General features: G+C 30.7%; 1 protein-coding gene across 2 annotated transcripts in view; it reads left to right on the top strand.

Moving 5' to 3' along the window:
- LOC148284470 (uncharacterized) overlaps positions 1–19,967 on the top strand; it is a 341,832-nt gene that overhangs the window by 188,566 nt on the left and 133,299 nt on the right. For both annotated transcript variants that reach the window (XM_088239925.1, XM_088239931.1), the window contains one exon: positions 6,403–6,454. The gene's annotated coding sequence lies outside the window, so the exon portion shown is untranslated. The remainder of the gene's footprint in view (positions 1–6,402; positions 6,455–19,967) is intronic.

Raw genomic sequence — 19,967 nt, 5'->3', positions numbered from 1 at the left:
TCTGGATTAGGCATAATGTTTCAGGCGCCTTAGTCCATTTTTCCAGGATTCTCTGGTGACATTTTCATTAATTCCTCAAAAGAATACCCGTTTCCAAAATAGCGTGAGACACTTGGACACGTTGTTTTAAAAGTTGGTTTCTTTTTTGCCTGACAAACGTCAAAAGATTGTTTAAACTTATTTCAAGACTGAAATTAAGTCAGAGTTTAGTAAGTAATTAATATTAATTAGTAATTTAATTTATTTTTAAAATTCAGCATAAGCTAAAAAATAGCTTTATTGTGATGAAAATAAACGGCACATCTGCCGTTTATAAAAATTTATAATACTAACATTTTTGGCTTAATATATATTTTTTTTTTAAAAACATAAATTTCCTTTTAACCCAAAAATTTTACAAGATTTAAATTTTTAAAATTAACCTAAAATTTATACAGCATATTCAGTAGAAAGTTTAAACAATTCAAGAATAAATGTAAAAAGCAAAATTAAATAATAAAACATTCTAAAATAATACAACAAGAAAATCATAAGTACTGTTTCATACAGCTGGGCAAAGTGAACAAAAAACTGTATATATTATGAATTGCACGAGTTTATAAAAATAATTACCATTCACCATCTTTGAAAAAGTTCAAAGGGTTTGTTCTATATCTATAGGAACAAAACCCTACACTAAATATATCAGATACGTGGGAATAACTATTGCCGAGTTCATGAAGTTTGTTTAATACGGCATTACAAGTATACACTGTCCGTGAATTGTTGCTACAAAACGGTGGCACCTGTCTAGTCATTCTTCGAGGCACCCTGAAGTTGATGAGAGATAATAGTTCAGGGCAATCCCATAATGAATTTACAATTTGGAATAAATTTAAAAGGTCTATAATTTGTCTTCTATCGTTAAGTTTTAATAAATATAATGGTTTTAGTACAAAATCGTAATTTAAAATTCATGACTGATTCTATGTTTAAAATTTATGTACTGTAAGAATTATTTTTGGACTCTTTCAAGAGAATTTTAGTGACAGTTGTAGTAAGGAGTCCATATTGTAGAGTTATACTCTAACTGGCTTCTCACTAATAAAGTATATATCAACTTCAAAGTGCCTATGTTTTTTAATTCCTTAGTCACACGTAACATAAAGCCTAACATTCTTAGAGATTTACTAGTAATATTATTTATGTGCCTAAAGAAGGATAATTTTTGATCAAAAATGATACTCAGGTCGCGCACCTCAGACGTTGAGCCTAATTGCATATTACCCATCAAATAATCCAATTAAATTGGGTTTTTTATTCAAAAAATGTTTATAAAATAAATAAATAAATGCTGAAAATCTAAACCCAATATATATTATATTTATTAAGATATTATAGTTATTAGACGCAATGTGTACTAGCTACACATCACCGGAGAGTTAAACAAAAAAAAACTTTGCATGTGTAAACAAAGTGGTTTTAAAATGAATAATAATATTCATTAGGTACTTACTTTGTTGTGACCGTAATTCTTTACAAGAGTTTCATTGCAAATCGCATTGCAAAATTCGCGTAGCCATTAAAGAGAATCGCAATTTATCATCCTCCGAAGCGTCAAGAGATAGAGTTAAGTGGAGTCTTCACCATTAAAGATGATGATTGACCTTTAAGTATTTATGACAAGTATAAATCACGATACTATGTAGGTATTGTACCGGTTTGATAGGCGTTTACTTAACTTACTGGTCGTGTACTGGTCTTTACTCGTAATAAAGGGTACACGGCAAGAACGAGCACGTAACAAAAAAATCAGTAGAACAAAAAGAAGAATTAAAACCTCATTTGTGGCACACTGGATTCATATATTCAATAAAATAAGTTTTTAATTCATGTAATACATGTATATATGTCACCGCCAAACATAATCTCTAAGTTATGTCATATCACTCCACTACTTCGGGAATTACACGGGCTACATTTTCCACAGAGGGTGGAATACAAACTCTGTTGGCTAATGTATAAGTCACTGCACAAATCTGCTCCAGAATATCTGAGGGAACTCTGCATTCCAGATAAACTAGCTGACGTCTTACGCTTAGATGAGCTACATCTACGTCGAGAGGAAAAGTTATTATACCTCTACGCAAACAGCGCACTAAATTCGGCGAACGCGCATTTGCGGTCGCAGGCCCTACGGCATGGAATGCTCTCCCAGCAGAGGTGCGAAACTGTAAGAGTGAAGTGATGTTTCGAAAAAAACTTAAAACTCACTTGTTGTTGATAACAATGTACATTGTTTTCTTAAATTACAAATTAAAACAGTTGAAATTAAATTTATTTCTTTATTTCATCACTTTTTAAAGCGCCCTTGAGGCTTATTACATTACGAAAATGGCGCTATATAAGTTATCCACAATAATAATAGATAAATCAGCCACCAACTGAGCGGCTAGGCTATTCATTAAATACCGGCATTCGGACAACGGAATGGCATAGCCATTTTATTTTTTTTACTATGTACTATATCCATTGGAAATATATATAAAAATAAATTAGAACTAGTCTTGTTGTCTTGTCTGGTTAGTGTAGTCATCGAGTGATTTTTTAGGTTCTTTAAATGAATTAGGATATTATTGATATTTAAAGCATTATTTTTGTGGTCAAACATTTTACTAAATGTTATGAAATATTTTTATGTACTCAATTACCAACTTTTCTATGTCTGCCGGTTTCAAGACGTACCCATCTCTTCGTCAGGACACCAATCAAACTAACCTGCAAAACCCACTAATACATCTAATACACCTTCACCATAGTTGTTGCACAAAAATATAAAACCAACACGACACGCATTTAATAAGCAACCCTTACATGCATTGTTATGTTATGGTTATGAAAATATGTTATGTTGTGGGAGAAAAAGTTTGAAAAATTGGGAGGTGATGAAGTGGGGGGCGTGAATTCAATAGGTGTAGGGTGACCATTACAATTTAGCGTCGTATGACGGGCTATATTAAAAGGTGGTTTGATTATTGATCACAGGAACATTATTTTTAAAAGCTTTCCTAATGTGAAATATTTCCATATTTTTTACTTTTAACCCTTTATTGTTCGTATGTAAGATTTTAACGCCTGTCTCTTTATTAAAATCACGATTAAAATTGATTAGGTGATTTGCGAATTCGGAGAATTTATTTTTGTGAAGACACCTCATATGTTCTTTAACACGAATATCAAAATTTATTGATGTTCTTACAACGTAAATTGAATGACAAGTATTGCATTTTAATTGGTAAACACCTGAATTATTTAATAAACTATTGTGATCTATATTATCAAGCAATAATTTACGAATATTGTTTTTTGTGTAAAAAGCAGTCTTGATATTATTTGGTAAAAATAAGAATAAAATTAAGATAGCTCAACGTTCTAAGTGTTGGCTGGTTGTAAGCTTGCTCTTTGAAAACGTCCAAACTAAACGCCGCCGGGTTAAAATAGGATATAATGGTTTAAGTTTTATAATAAAAAAATATTTTTGTACTAAACATAATGATGAATTTAAGTAAAAAATGTTTTTTTTTTCATTTTTAAACTTCTGATCGCAAGATATAATAATTTGTCTAATTGCCTGCTGGTATTTCGGCAGGACTTAATTTATAATTACTTATTTGTAACTAAATAGATTTGTTTAAGAAAAACTTTATATTTACAAACAAATAGTATAATCACTAGATCCTCAACACAAAGACAACTTAAACAAATACAAACTAATACCACTTTAAGACAAAGGGATTTTGAGTATTATTCAATTAAAATCTATAACCCACTTCCACTATCTATTAAAACAATTAGTAACGAGAAAATGTTTAAAAGGGCTATAAAAAATGGATAGTAAAGCTAGGTAGAAGTAAATGGATTGTTTTATTCGCCCAAACCAATATTGAATCAACCGCTCCACAAGTGTATAGCTAATGTTAGGTTTTTGTTAGTTTCATTGTGCGTTTTGTAATATAAATAATATAGATGTACATATTACCTAGTTTTTAAAACTGAATATTTTGTTAATTATCTCTGTTTATTAAGTTAGTCTTCTTTACAATATAAGAGTTTGTCCAAATGTTGTAGACAAAAGACTGGATTTCACCCCCTCGGGAGTCATTAAGATTAACAAATTACAACAGGGATGGAGAATACTTCCAAGAAGGGAATGTTCAAACATAAGCAAAATAGTGAATGTTACACTGTGTGTAAAACAGCCACTTAAACCAGCCAATGACAGGTCATAAGCCCTGTAAATGCCTAAACTTCCATATTCTCTACTTGAAGGTATTTTACATCCCTGTTGTAATTTGTTAATCTTCTTCGTTTATTCTCTAATGTAAAAACATTTCAAAAAAGCATATTGTTAAGTGTCTTTGGCACGGGTAACCCCACCCCAGTGAGGTCACATTATTTTTATTATTAATCATAGTTTGTAAGAGTAAAATATGAATAAATAAATAAATAAAATAGTATAGCCTTGGTGTATCTGAATCCTTACATTTCTAAGAAATTAATATCAGGAAAATCATTAATTTTTCCGGATATGATTGAAATCGTGTTCTAAATTTGTAATCACCTGTCGTACCTATGACATCCGTCGTTCTTGACAATGCGAAGATGGCACCTCGTTAAGTTCGCATGCACTGATGATTCAAGGAAATTAAACTAACAAACTACGAAGTAAGGCTTCCTTTTTAGACTTGATATATTTTCATAGAGGTTATTGTATTTTTTTTACGACTTACTGAGACATGGGTGAAATTGTTGATGGCTTCTTGATATAAAAGCATGTAAATACGGGGTGATTCAAATCCACTGTAATACTGTACTTTTGCAAATCTGGAATTTCGTTAAAAATGTGTTAAATATTATTAAGCGGATTTTTAAGATTCTAATAATAATCGGGCTTATCAAGTATATACAAAACGGCTCGCATTTGTCTTCACGTCACCTTAACGTTATGCCCGTCGAGTGCGCTTCTGATAATAATTGCGAACACGTATGGCGCGGTGACGTTATACGTGCCGTTTGTCCCACAGGCCAATCGTCTTGTTTTTGTGTCATTTAAAAATGCGTTTTTTAAATCATTTATCTGGCGGGTTTAAATCAATAATACCGTTTCCATCGTAATTTTTGCTTATTTAAAAATTATAACAATAATAAAAACGTGACAAGATCCTAATTAACATGGAATATTCAGTCAAAACATATGTATATTTAACCTTTTGCGAGCCTGAAGACGAAAAAAAAACCGTTTGTTCCTGAAAATGGTACCAGAAATACCCCAGCTAAAATGCTATAAACACGATTTTTTTCATGGTGGTGTTAATGAAACTGTTGTCATACTATTTCTAATTTTCTGCTAAATTCATACATTTTATCATAAAATACTCTCCCAAATAGATGCTGTATGACATCGTAATGCTCTCACCGTGAAAGCAAAGAATTTTAAAAAAAAATAACAACGAACGTGTAGCGGTTGGTTTCGGTTTGCGCTTGAAATTCTCGATCTGAGTACATGTACATACGGCCTGTTGTATTGCTGTAAACTGTAGCTAACTTCGTAGTTAATAATCATATAATAGTTTTTGTCCCGTAGGCAACGTTATAAGCGGGTGGCGTATTATTACTCTTAGACATTAAGTTAGGGGCTAAATAATCCGTAAAGTAATGCTGACTACAATAATTAAATTGACAACAAAAAACTTCCTAGGCCTCAATTATGAACACTATTTTCATCTGAACATATCGAGAGGGATACCTAACTTCTGTACTATCTTTATCTACCTCGATATGTTCTACCTACTTGTCATCTCGACATCATATGATCAAAATTAATCAATGAATGACCCCAAAGATTTAGTCCGCGTTCCTTACTTTATTAAAATTAAAAACAATTTTTTATTTATATTTGAAATAGGCTTCTGTGATAAAAAGTGCCCACTTCAAAGCAATTTTAAACTCTAATAAATCCCAATTCAAGCAAGAAATGTTTTCTTGAACATGATTTTTAAATGACTTTTGACAATTACCAAGACGGTATACTTAACGATCGTCTGTATTAATCTACCGAGCGATTACAAGGACGCTCTCGATACGAACAGAAAGATAGCAAAAAAGATGGAAAAATACAATAACTAAAATTATTTTTTATATTGGTAACATTTTACGGCTAGATACGGGGCCAGGTAAACATACAAATTTCGTTTGTGTTAGTAGGCACACTAGAATATTTTATTTGAAAACGTTATTTCACTAACCCATTCACATCAAGTTATTAAACATTCGAACGCGCTCTAATTTTCGTGCATGTACTTTTTTAACATTATGTGAATTTGTTGAGTGGGAAAAATAATTTATGTTTATTTTTAATTTCAGAAATGATAACTACACAGAAGAGTTTGATGATGATCGTGTGATTTATGAAAATGTAAGTGGCAAATTTTAATACTACTTTAAAAAATAATACGTAATAGTTCAACGTTAAAATTATAGACGGTCAATTTTAATTAATCGTATTGCGCACTCCTGAAAATGAACTCGCACAATATACTTCAATATTCAATAAAATGTCGATATCGTCGATCGATATTGAACTGGTGGTACGTCACTATTGCGGCGACTCAACAATAAAATACGGCATTTGTTTCCTACACTTAACTGTCAATGTTTACAGAACTTCATGAGTGTGCAAACGTCAAAAGTCTTCCTTAAGTTGACTGTAGAATAGGTTACACTAAAGGTTACATCTTACAGTTAAATCAGTGTAAAATCATTTCTAACTAGATTTTTTGCTTACAAGCAAAACATGATCCCTCTACGTATTTTGTTTTTTTTTAAATAAGGTATAATTGTTTTAAAAACTGTGATATTTACTAGATTTTATGGTTTTTCTAATATCTGAGTTTGGTTTTATTTCAATTTTATTTTTCATTCTTTCATGTATTTTTAATGTTTTTTTTATTGCATGTTTCTTTTTATATTTGATTTGATTGCCATGTATTTTTTGATGATGTTTTTGTTATACGAGTATGCAGCAAATATGGTAATATTGACTGTAAAAGTTGTATGCATATATTCGTCCCAACTCAACACACGACTTTGGTTCCATGGAGTTGGGACTTGTATCTCAATAAATGTTTAAATGAATATATTGTAAATAAATCAAAATAAAAATAATTTACAACTAAAGTTTTTTGATGAAATTTAACTTGCTAAATTGCAATAACTTCGACCTCGAAATTAAAAAATTACTTTGTTAACAGTTTTTTCAGATAAAAAAAATGTCATAAAATTGAGCCAAAATGGAATAAATATGACTTCAAACTTTTTTTTGCTGGTCGTTCCTATTTATACTAAACTACTGTGCCTATGTAAAGAGCACAAATTTAAAAAAAGTCACAATAATAATTTTACTGATAAATTCGGAACACTCTGTATTATTTTACGATGTAATATTTTGATTTGCATACGATAGTTATCTGTAGACGTGTTGAACTTGAGGAACGAATAATTACCATAGTTATTATTCTGAAAGCGAGAAATATGACCATCTATTGATGGCAGGTAGGCGCTATGTACTCTGAATACACGCCCTACTATTGGTTTTGGTGCTAAAATCACTTCAACTACACTGCTAAATTGACCTACCACGTTCAATGAAAAGTGGCGAAGTTGGTTAGATGGCTATCTGCGAAACTGGCATCGCGGGTTCGATTCCCGCCAGTTGCAAGAGAAAAATCCAAGAACGATTTTTTTCTCAATTGGTCTGGGTGTTGTGGTGTATTTTTCATTACCTTCTTCCATATCCCCTCTATCCCACCTGCTGACAAGCCTCAAAATAGAGGCTTAGCGGGTTATTCCTTTAAAAAAAAATATATTTACATATATATTCTCTACTTTCGTAATTTAATAAAAAAAAATAATAAAGTCTTATCACGTTTTTTTTTCAAAAAAATAGAGAAAAAAATAACAATGGTAACTGTACAGTTTTTTTTTTTAATGTCCACGCGTTAATTTTTCAGAGCGGTTTAAAAACGTATACTTTGAATTGGCGCCAAAACGACCATCCGGATGCCGAATGGGCTTGTGACGTCACGCGTTACGAATCCGACTGACCGTTCAAACAAATTCATATGTATTTGTATAACCTACGTGTTGTTTTTGTTGTAATCAGTTGTTTTACATTATTTTAACTAATTAACGCGCATAAAATGTCTTTAGTTATAAGATACAAGTATTGTTTAGTTCCGATGTGCACAAACACTACGGTAAAGACGCCAAATAAACCTTTTTGGCCATTCCTAGTACCTAATGAAAAAATGCGAAAAAAATGGTTGAACGCATTTGAACGTTATGAAATGAGATGTTAAAAAAAACAAACCACTATATTTTTTTCCGTAGGTCTTGTTCAGTACAAAATAATAAATTTAATGATGTAAACTGTAGACTATAAAAATTTACTATCAGTAGGTACTGAAATTAGCACTTATAAAGCTTGACAGGTACTACAATACTAAAATAGTTTATTCTTTGAACGTTATTGTTCATATTTGTATTATATTTCTATACTTATGTTACTAAATTTAATTTGTAGAACTGTTGGTTTTCTAAATAAATAAAATGACTGAAAAATTGCTGCATGAAAACCTACCTTATTTATTTGTGAAATTTATTGCATTTACAAAATGGCAACTGACCTTGAGATGCTGGACAGTCTTCACACTTGCAAGAATCTATTTTTTCCTAGACTTCATCGCAAATCAACGTCACCGAGTACGCTTTGGTTCTAACTTTATGTTCTGGGGGACTCGACCTTTTACCATTCAAATATCACCCGTCCGTTTTACTTGAATGTAACCTATGGCATTGTCTCCGTAATTTCTGATTAATAATTAAATCACATTTAATACAAAAAATACATTAACACGCACTCGAGCAACAAAGATGTTTACAAGCAATGGTATTTTATAGATTATGTTGTGTCAAAGTCACGTAACTTCCCTTTTGCATTAAATGTACGCGATACAATATTTATAGTACATGCAAATAATAGAACTATTTCAATAAATACATTCTGGACCAAACATTATATATTTCCTTATCTTGCGGCCCTTACATTTCTATACTCGGAACTTAAAAAGTTTGTATTGGGTGAGAAAAAAATACCCATCATGATTATATCTATTTTGGGTAAATTATCGGATTTTCCTTGTAAAAAACCAATGTCAGTCATAATGCTATGGATGTTTTAAAAATGAAGACAAAAAAAAACAAAAGAAAAGATAAAATTTAACTATAAAAAACGAATAAAAAGCCACAAGCCACCCTCGTCGGACGATCTCAGTATAGGATTTGAGTGAACGTAGGATCCATAAGTCACGCGTGACGTCATCAACCTTTTGGCCAGTTACGGGCCGTTTTATTTATATTAAATTTTAAATAGGAAATTATAAATGAAAACATTAGTTTCAGATTTTAATAGTTAAATGCTCGCAATCGTAAAAATATTATATAAATACTGAATACATTTAAAATCATATCCCTAGTTTATGAAAATACCCTATTAAAGTGGATCGCTGCACTTGGCTAAAAAAAAGTTTTTGAACCTAGCTCTAGAGCCGCAATTGTATTATACGATATTACATATCAATAGCTCAATCACAAATATCTATCGATGTGCTAATAAGTGACGTGATAACAATTATTCACCAGGGTTGTTTATCGTATTCGCGATCACAATGGAACATCCGTAAACATCTAATATTAAATGTCAAAATATTTACGTTTCGCGACGCATAATTCTGCTACGCGATCACATATTTTGATTTCACCGGTGTAAATATGTAAAATATTCCAAAACTGCTATTTTTATTTAATTATTTATTATTTATCATGCTATTCATTGCATTTAGCCGGCAATTGGCAAGCGAGAAAAACAGTCGCCATAGTAATTGTAATTTAATTTTCTCTTTTTGTAATTGATACTCTTTATTATTTTGCAAATGCAATATATTGTATTAGTTTTTATAGTTAAATTTGATTTTTCGCCAATGAACTGTATTTATTTACGAGGAAAACAAAAAACCAACTGACACGAGCGTTGACTTAGAGATTACACACGCGTTGACTTATGATCGCGATAACTTAAGCATGTTCATTATTGTTTATTGTGATCCCTCAAATGCTTAGCATGTTTTTAAGCACGTCGATAGTTATTTGTGATTGAGTTACAAGACGGAATAAAGTAAAATCGATATTTACGTATGAAAATATGTATATTTCGTCAGTAACCTGTGATTGCACATGTTGATAAAAAAAATTGTAAACATATTATATTTTTCATACAGAAAACTTAATTTCACTTTGTAAATAAAATTAAAGGTAAACGTTCACTTCCAATTGCAATACGGGCCCAGGACCCCGAAAACAATGGGAAGTTGTTAACAGAGTTATCTTCGACAGTATATAAATTAAAATCTAACTTTATCGACGAAAATATGCACATTAGCATAAAAATTTCAAACGTTTCTCTTCGGTTCCCTGTTATAATTTTTAAACGTGTTTAAAAAAACAATTGTATGCTTATTCAATTTTTCATGCACAGAAAACTTAATAATACTTTATAGAAAATAATTTAGAAAACTGTTAACTTCTTATTTTAGTACGGGCCCAGGGGGCGATTAAAGTGGGAAATTTACAGATTTATCTTCCGTTTTCGAAAATATTATTTTTTTCATACGTTTTCGAGAAACTTCGGCGTACAATTAAATGCTTTCATTTTTACCGTGTGTAAGGAAACATTTTTTAAATCCAAATTCCCGTAGCACTGAACTTCTTCGTCGAAATTTAATTTTCGTCTGGCGTGTAACGTGTCTATTTAATTGTATATCATTGTTGAAAACACATATTTTCTATTTCGATAGTATTTTTATACGCACTAAACAATTTTTGCATAAAGACCTTTCGTTAAATTAATTCAGCTTCGATTATCATGATGTTTTTGTATTACTGGTATTCATAATAATTCAGGAAGTAATAGCTTAGTCAATTGAAAATAATTTGCGGATAACCTTGGCCATACAAAAAAACCGCACCGATAATTTGATAGATTGTACATTGTACGTCATATTGTAATCTCTCCCAATAGCTAAAAACGTCAACATTTTAATTATTTTATTTTTAAATTTAGGAAATAAACAGTACAATTAAATAGCTTAAATGCCTATAAATTTAAACTTTTAAATTCTCAAAGTCAGTTTTTTTTATAATTGAAAAAAAAATTGATAAAGTAATTATAAAGTTATAAATGTTTTGTACATACATAGTTAATTATAACGTTTCTACCTCTCTAATGAAGTAAAAAAACACGTGTTTAGAGAAGGAGTTCGTTTTACATTAATTTTTATATTTATATGTATACATATATATGCATTATTTTATTTACATTTTATTTTTACTTTATAGAACAGATTCCTTAAAATTAGTTATTATATTCTAAAATATACACAATTTTCCACTATGTGGAGTTCAGGATAGGGTGGGTCTCATGTGTTTTTTTAATTTATATTTAAATGTTTTAAAATTTGCTTTTGATTTAAAAATTTCCGGAATATTATTAAAGTTTTTTTTTTTGCAAAAAATACATCACAATAAATTACATTACAATACAATAAATAACATAACAATACAATAAATTACAAAAATACAATAAATTATTTACAGTTCACACAGTAGACACTATTTCCGAAATAAATTCAATCATACAAATTTACAAAGAAAAAAAAATTAACGAATTTGAGATAAATAAGTCAATCAGATACTTAAATAATATAAACATTCCTTAATTCCACACAAGTCATGGTTGCAATAGTTTTGTTTTCAATGGTTAAAAAAATTATAATATTCTCCCCAATGAACTGAAAACTATTTTATTACTCAATAAATTTAATTAAAATGGTGTACCAATGCAGTGCCCTATGCACCATTAGGTGCGGAAAGGGAATGATGACAATAAATTCAAAATAAATTTAATTAAATTTTTTGAACCCGAGTAAAAACAACAACTCTATTTTGATTACAGTTATTATACATTTAAAGTTGTGTAACTTTATATTACTAAATAAGCATAACAGTGTACGCCACTCTCCAAGCACAAGAGCTAGTCTTTTTTTTTTTAAGTTACAGTTTTAAGACAAACTAAATATATAAATGAAGACTGTAATAGAAAAACATAACACATATCGTTTATGTAACTTACAACAGCTAGTAATTAATTTATAATAATTTATATTGTAGATATTAAAAAAAACATTCACGAATAAAATCACATATTATTGAATAATTTATATAAGGTCACCAAATAAGGCGCAATGCCTAATAGGCCCGTGTAATAGATTTTCTTCAAAGAAATACCGTTGAAAAAACTAATTACACTAACATGCAAATCCCACGTTATTTATTTATTTATTTTTGCACCACAACAGGCCAGGAGGCCCAATTACAGTGGTGAATTACATCACAGAACACCCAGGCTTGAGAAAAATCACATTTTTATTTTCCGTGTTCTCACCGGGAATCGAACCCGGAACCTTCCGTGCATGAGTCAAGCGTCTTGACCACTACACCACGGAGGCCGCCGTCATGTTAGTAGGATTAGTGTCCTGACGAAGAGACAAGTGTATCTAGAAACCGGTACACATAGAAAAGCCGGTAAGTGGTTATATACAATTGAGGATCGTTTTTCAAAACTCGACATTCGCTTGAAACGTAATTTTACAGGAGAGGGTTTTTTGTGATTTGCGTCAAATATTTGTTTTTAAAAAATACACCTTTCAACTAAGCCTTAAGATAGTCTAATTTATAATATCGGTATAGTTTGTTATTTTTTTTTTTCTCTATTTTCTTAGCACCCAATAAAATAAATTATTAGAATTTGGGATATATACACGATAAAATATCGTGTTTTGAAAAACCGATAAGACTTTGATAATTATTTAAGCTTGTTTTGATTTTGCAATTTCACTAACAAATTGATGAATTTAACAAATATGAATGTTCAAACATAGGCAAAATGGTGAATGTTAGACAGTGTGTAAAGTGGCCACTTAAACCAATCAATGACAGGTAATAAGCCCTGTAAATGCCTAGACTTCCATATACCCTACATTAAGGTATTCTCCATCCCTGTTGTAATTTGTTAATCTAATGACGCCCGAGGGGGTGAAATCCAGTATTTTGTCTACAAACATTTGGACAAACTCAAATATCATTATCTTTTTATTGCAGTTTATGTTGTTTATTTTTCACTCGATCTTTGGTCATTTTATTTCATGTTTGCTCGCAAATAGTTAAATTAAATTTTCGGAAAACAAAAGAATATTAATAAATAATTAATATTTATGTTTTACTACTCCTAAAAAATCATCTTCCGACCAAAGGTTAAATGGTTTAACACTGTTACGTCTTTACAAATCTATGAATCCAACGCCGACGCTTGATGTTATTTTAGATAAACCATAAAAAAGCCTCGGAAACTTGACGGACTACATTAAGCAAAAAGTTAAGTTTTAAAATGAGGAACTTCAGCCCTATGAGGCATTCGATACGAAATACGTTTTCTTGCGCGCGGTTAAAACCAGAGCATCAAACGGTTCGGCAAAATTTCTTTAAAATGTACGAAATTTTTAAATTTTTTATTTTTACAAAAACGAATTACTTTGAACGACGTCACTAGTTCATATAAATATACCAATGATAAGAGAGTTATGGAAGATTCCCGGTTTACGGTAACTGAACGGACTAATCGGCAGAACCGACCGAGAAGTAGCAGAAGAAAATTTGAGACGTCACACGCGCAATAATGTCATAAATACAAAACTTTAAAAAAAACCACTGAACTTTCTTATTATGTTCAATATCTTTGAAGAAAAAATTCATGTTTAAATAGAGTTTTTTTTATAATAGGCTTTTTATTATCTACAGAAATTTGAACCCCCCATGAAAAAAATCTTTAGTACGCCATTGGATTTTTCTACTCCGTTATTTTACTCTCCCTGTGTTACCTGAAGCGTAATACTGATCATCCTATCTTCAGGATGACAGATGATCGTAATAAGCTTCATTTGCTATACCGATGCATACGCAATGCCTTACGCGTTAATTAATTAAGATACAATATATTGCGAACGTTAGCAGCACGCTTATTGAAGCAGTCAGATACGTTTCTTTGAACTTGATATTCAGTTTTCCAATTAACAAATAAATAATAAATTAAAGGTTTTAATTAATTTCACCCAGACACGATTAATCTCTTCGAAAGGAATAAAAGGTTGTATCATAATTACTTTTATAAATCGATTTTAGATACATGGGAGCATATTAATTGAGAAGACAAAGCGTCGTTTTCACATCATTAGAAAAAAAGACCTTGAATTAACAAAAAGTCATTGGAGTTATTTTATCATTTTTTCTAGATTCCGTTAATAGGAGACGGGGTCTTACTTTTTTTCATACAAATGTATTCCTATATTTTCTCCCCAGATTTTGGCACATGAGCAATATTTTTTTACACACTATAGATATTTACCATTGACGTGTCCCGTCTCTATGTTTTTTTTATTTTTTATAAATTGTTTATTATGGGAACCAGAACCAAAAAAAACCTTTAGAAACGGCTAGTTTTATCTGCCATCTTCGAACGTACGGTACACAAATATGTTTACATAATTTTGAAAAACGCAAAAGATACCGACACATAACATTTTATACGGATACCCTTGCTGATAAAAAAAGACCTCGTTTAACTTTGCTGAGATTCCCCAGACTCCATAAAGTCTCGCTTGTTGCGTGTTGTGGACCGAAATGGGGATTCACCTTCCCCTGAGAAGCAGGGAAATAACATGAAGCAAAAGTTTAAATTACTAATGATAACAATTATAGTACCGAGATTAAAGCACGGCTATCGGCAGCAAATAGATGTTATTATGGCTTGTTTAAACATCTGGGATCCAAATTACTCACTAGAAAAACTAAGACCATTATTTACAAAACTCTCCTCAGACCGGTCATTACATATAATGCCGAATGCTGGGTTATGACTAAAAGAGATGAAAATATGGTATTAGTATTTGAAAGAATAGTATTTAGGAAGATATTTGGTGCTGTCAACCAAAACGGTGTGTAGATGAGACGGTTTAATCATGAATTAGAGGCACTGTATGGCGAACCCAACATTGCACAATTCATCAAAACAAGAAGATTACAATGGTTGGGCCATGTGCACATAATGAATGATAACCGCACCCCAAAAAAGATTATTCATACCACTCCGGAAGGCAGACGAAGCAGAGGCAGACCAAAATTAAGATGGCTGGATAATGTGGAAAGTGACATAAGAGCGTTTGGCCTGATGAACTGGAGAAGAGCTGCGGGGTGCAGGGACGAATGGACACAAATTCTGGAGGAGACCAGGGCCCACAACGGGCTGTAGCGCCACTGATGATGAAAAGTTTAAATTAAAAATTTCAATCTAAATTTAAAAAACATATGAGACCCACCCTATCCTGAAATTCATACAGTGGAAAATTGTATATATTTTAGAATATAATTACTAATTTTCAGGAATCTGTTCTGTATAGTAAAAATAATATATGCATACATATAAATATAAAAATTAATGCAAAACGAACTTCCTCTCTAAACACGAGTTTTTTACTTTATAAGAGAGGTAGAAACGCTATAATTCACTATGTATGTACAGAACATTTATAACTTTATAATTACTTTGTCAAAAAATATTTTTCAATAAAAAAAATGTATTTACCGAAATATAAAATTATTAAATAGGTGCGAAGGTTTTCACGGTCACTGTTATCAATATTATGTATCTTTTTTGGGTGGACACATACAATCCAACATACACAGTATCACCCAAAAAAGATACATAATATTTATAATTTTTTTTTTTTTTTAAACTAAAGTTACATTTAAATAATAAATCAGTATTAAAACGGTAAGTTTTCTAGCACTTTCATAATAAAAACAATATTGTATATGTATTAGAACACGTTTTTAAGTCAAATGGCAGCATATTAAATATTTTAGGAACAATATAACCAAACGTTTGCTGTCCATATTTATTTTTAAATTGTAATAGCAAATCTTGTTAGATGACTGTGTTCTCATTTAGTTTTGTACATTGAGCTGAACATCTGTTGGAAAATAATTTTACTCCATAACCAGGTTATGGTCCCGGGATAGAATTGTGGACTCACGGACCAAAGGTCCCAGGGTCAAATCCCACTCTACCACAACTTGATTTTCATTTTTCCAGCACAAGGTATTTACGACTTTTAGGAAATGGTCTAAAAATTCAAATATTTTAGTAAATAATAAGAACTAAAGTATTTCTCTTTTTAAAGAAATAAATAAAAATAAAATACCCTTAACTGACAAAAGGTTTCATTTTTTTACACAAATGCGGTATTAGTCTTTGATTGAATACATAAGTTGGTGCAATCAATTTGACAAGTGCATTTAATGTTTGTTGCACGAGATTTGCATTAGGCCGTGATCCCGTATCTTATTGTGGAATTCGGCCAGAGACAAATACATATGGTGATGAAGATTCCTCGTCATTTGATTATATTCTAATAAATGTGAGATATATTTTATTGTTATTTTCTTTGTTTAATAAATATTACTTATATACTAATTAGGTACCTAATTAAATTGTATTTTAACGTCTATTTAACTTTAGAAATATTCATAAAGAATACAAATCACTTTTCGATACATGCATATCGGATATTTTGATATTTATTTTTATTATGCATAACTTATAAAGCGCCATTTTCGTAATATAATACCTCAAGGGCGCTTTACAAAGTGATTATAAAAAGAAACAAATTTTACTTTTACTTTTTTAATTTGTAATTTAAAAAAAACAATGTACTTTTGTCACCACATGCTACACTTTTTGTTACATGTATATCGGATATTTTGATATTTATTATTATTATTTTGAATAACTTATAAAGCGCCATTTTCGTAATATAATACCTCAATGGCGCTTTACAAAGTGATTGTATAAATAAACCTATTTAACTTTTACTTTTTTAATTTGTAATTTAAGAAAAACAATGTGCTTTTGTCACCACATGCTACACTTTTTGATACATGCATATCGGATATTTTCATATTTATTATTATTTTTATGGATAACTTATACAGCGCCATTTAAGAGATTTAATACCTTAAGGGCGCTTTACAAAGTGACTGTATAAAGAAACAAATTTAGCTTTAACTTTTTTAATTTTTAATTTAAGGAAAACAACGTACTTTGGTCACCACATGGTATACATTTATATAAATATCATGATATTTTCGAATCCTGATTGCAGCCGTCTGCCATTTTGATGATTTCGGTGGTTTGTTTCAGAGCACATCAAAGTTTTGATAATAATTTAGGTAAACTATATTTTTGATCAGGACAAGTCAAAACGTAAAGGTAGATTTTATTAAACGCTATGTTTGAAACCCAAACCATTACAAACATTTGTAAACAGCTAATATTTACTGCAATTTATTTAATCTTCTGATAAGTATGTGGAACTCATGCATTATTTCGATATTTTTTTTTAAAATGGCTAAAATATAAAAGCATAAAAAAGACTCTAAGGAATAAAAAAGAAATAGTAAATAAGGAATGCATAAAAATCACCCTTTCCTCAACAGAGACGGTAACTTGTTTAAATAATAATACATTTAAAAAAATGTTAAATACAAATTTTCGTTTCCAAATAAAACGGTATGTTGTCATTATTATTATTGGTATTTGAATATATGAATATAAATTACCTATATCCACCTGTTACCTCATAAAACACGTGGTTATTTATAGAAAATTAATTACTTAGGCTATATGTATTTATATTTAAAATTTATTACGTATTGTACCAAGATATTTATTTTTAATGACTGTTAATAATATGTTGGGTAAAATTGCGTTTTTTAATTAAATTCAACCGTTTGGAGTGTCAAACACCTTTTTTTACTAACTAAGTTATATAAACCTATGTCCGCCTTATCTAAATAAAGTAAAACATAGTCTGTACGTACGTGTTTTTACAACTTTAAAAAAAAGTTGTTATATTTATTTATATAATATATACGATAATGTTTTGTTACCCTTTTTGTTCGATTTATTTTTAAATTAGCAAAAAAATACGATAGTAACGGTATCAATATTTTTTTCGAGCGACATCGTATAAATTTTCTTCAAAGGTTTAAATAATGTATATTTTAAATTACCAGAAAAAGAGATGTTACGCGCCCTGCGGGACAAACGGCACGTATGACGTTTTGGCACCTTTACGCAATGTTTATTAGAAGCGCAGTCGACGGTCATAACGCGTCACGTCAAAATGCTAATAGAGACCTCTTTGATGGCGGGCAAACGCGCAGACCACTACACTACGAGGCCGACACTTTTACCAAATTGTCTTAAAAAGATTTTTGGTACTGTAAATTTTCACGGTTTCAATTGTATAGAAATATATTTTTTGGCCAAATTAGTAAGACGTAAAATAAAATATTTTTAATGAGCTAATCTGACACAAGGAAACTAGTTTTATTAACAGTTTTAGGAAAGGGCAAGCTGTTTAATTGTTTGGTTTCCTGAATATACTTAAAATTTTTGGGTTCTTACAATGATCTTAAACATTTCGATTTCGGGGGACCATTTTTAAAGCGTTATTACAACTCACTAGAGAAAATAGAAATCAAGTTGTGGTAGGGAGTGGTTTAAACCTCGTATCCGTAAATAAGCGACACTAGTTACGAGACTATAACTCGGTTTAAGCTTCTAAAAACTGATATTTTTAATTGAATCGGCATTCACTTCGTAACACTTCATTATAAATTATTATGAAAGTAAAACTTTGTTATCAGTGTTACACAATTTTGTTCTTTTACAAAAACACTTGTAAAAGAACAAAATTGTGTAACACTGATAACAAAGTTTTATTTTCATAATAATTTCTAAAAACTGAATTGTAGTATAACCATGCTACTTGAAATGTCATCATCATTTATATATCCGCACCAAGTGGTGCATAGGGCACTGTATTGGTACACCAAGATAACGATGATCAGTTTCACGCTTCAGGCGCCAGCCTTGGAACCGTAAAATATTCTTCCCTAACATCTTTTTAAATAAATATTTTATGTTAACTGTGTCATGACCTCTAGCGTGGTGCGCAAACGCGCTGACCAGTAGACCACGAGGCGGGCCTGAAATATTTGATACTTAAAAGCAAGTGAACTGTAAAGTTATAAGTGAAATTTCGTGACCTTTGCTACTTGTTATATCAGAAGGGAGTTCACCCCCTGACAAAAGTTCACTCGGGTTAATGCACGTTCGACCCCTTCTTATAAATCTATTTACAAGACTTCCATTCAGTCAGAAATTGCTTTCCTATTAATATTTTAATACCGAAAACCACACTTGAAAGGTTACTTCTCTAAGTAAAATAATAAATGGACATTGTTTTAAGAGAATCCGAGGTCTGACTTTTTTTCATACTAACGTGTTTCCATATTTTCTTTCTGGATTATGACTATATATATCCATCATTGGCGTGTCCTTACGAATTGTTTTTTTTTATTATCTTTTATAGGACCTAGGACTATTTAAAAACCGGAAAAAGCGCCTAGTTTTACCTGCCGTCTTCGGTCGTAAGGTAACTATTTTTGAAAAAGCAAAACATGCTAAACAGGACAAAAAAATCTAATACTCTTTAAAAAAAAATCCAAATCAGTTCAGTTTGGTGGGGCGGGAAACTGCAATTTATAATTTTGACAGGCATGAAGAAGTATAGAAATTGAAAAAATAACATTTTCAGGCGTTGCCTAGTATGTAGGTGAAATAATTCAATTAGATG

The sequence above is a fragment of the Micrasema longulum genome, unplaced genomic scaffold (genome assembly GCF_059751315.1).
Source record: "Micrasema longulum isolate JH-2025_06_02 unplaced genomic scaffold, ASM5975131v1 h1tg000117l, whole genome shotgun sequence".
Taxonomy (NCBI): domain Eukaryota; kingdom Metazoa; phylum Arthropoda; class Insecta; order Trichoptera; family Brachycentridae; genus Micrasema; species Micrasema longulum.
This window is presented reverse-complemented; position numbering and strand designations above follow the sequence as displayed.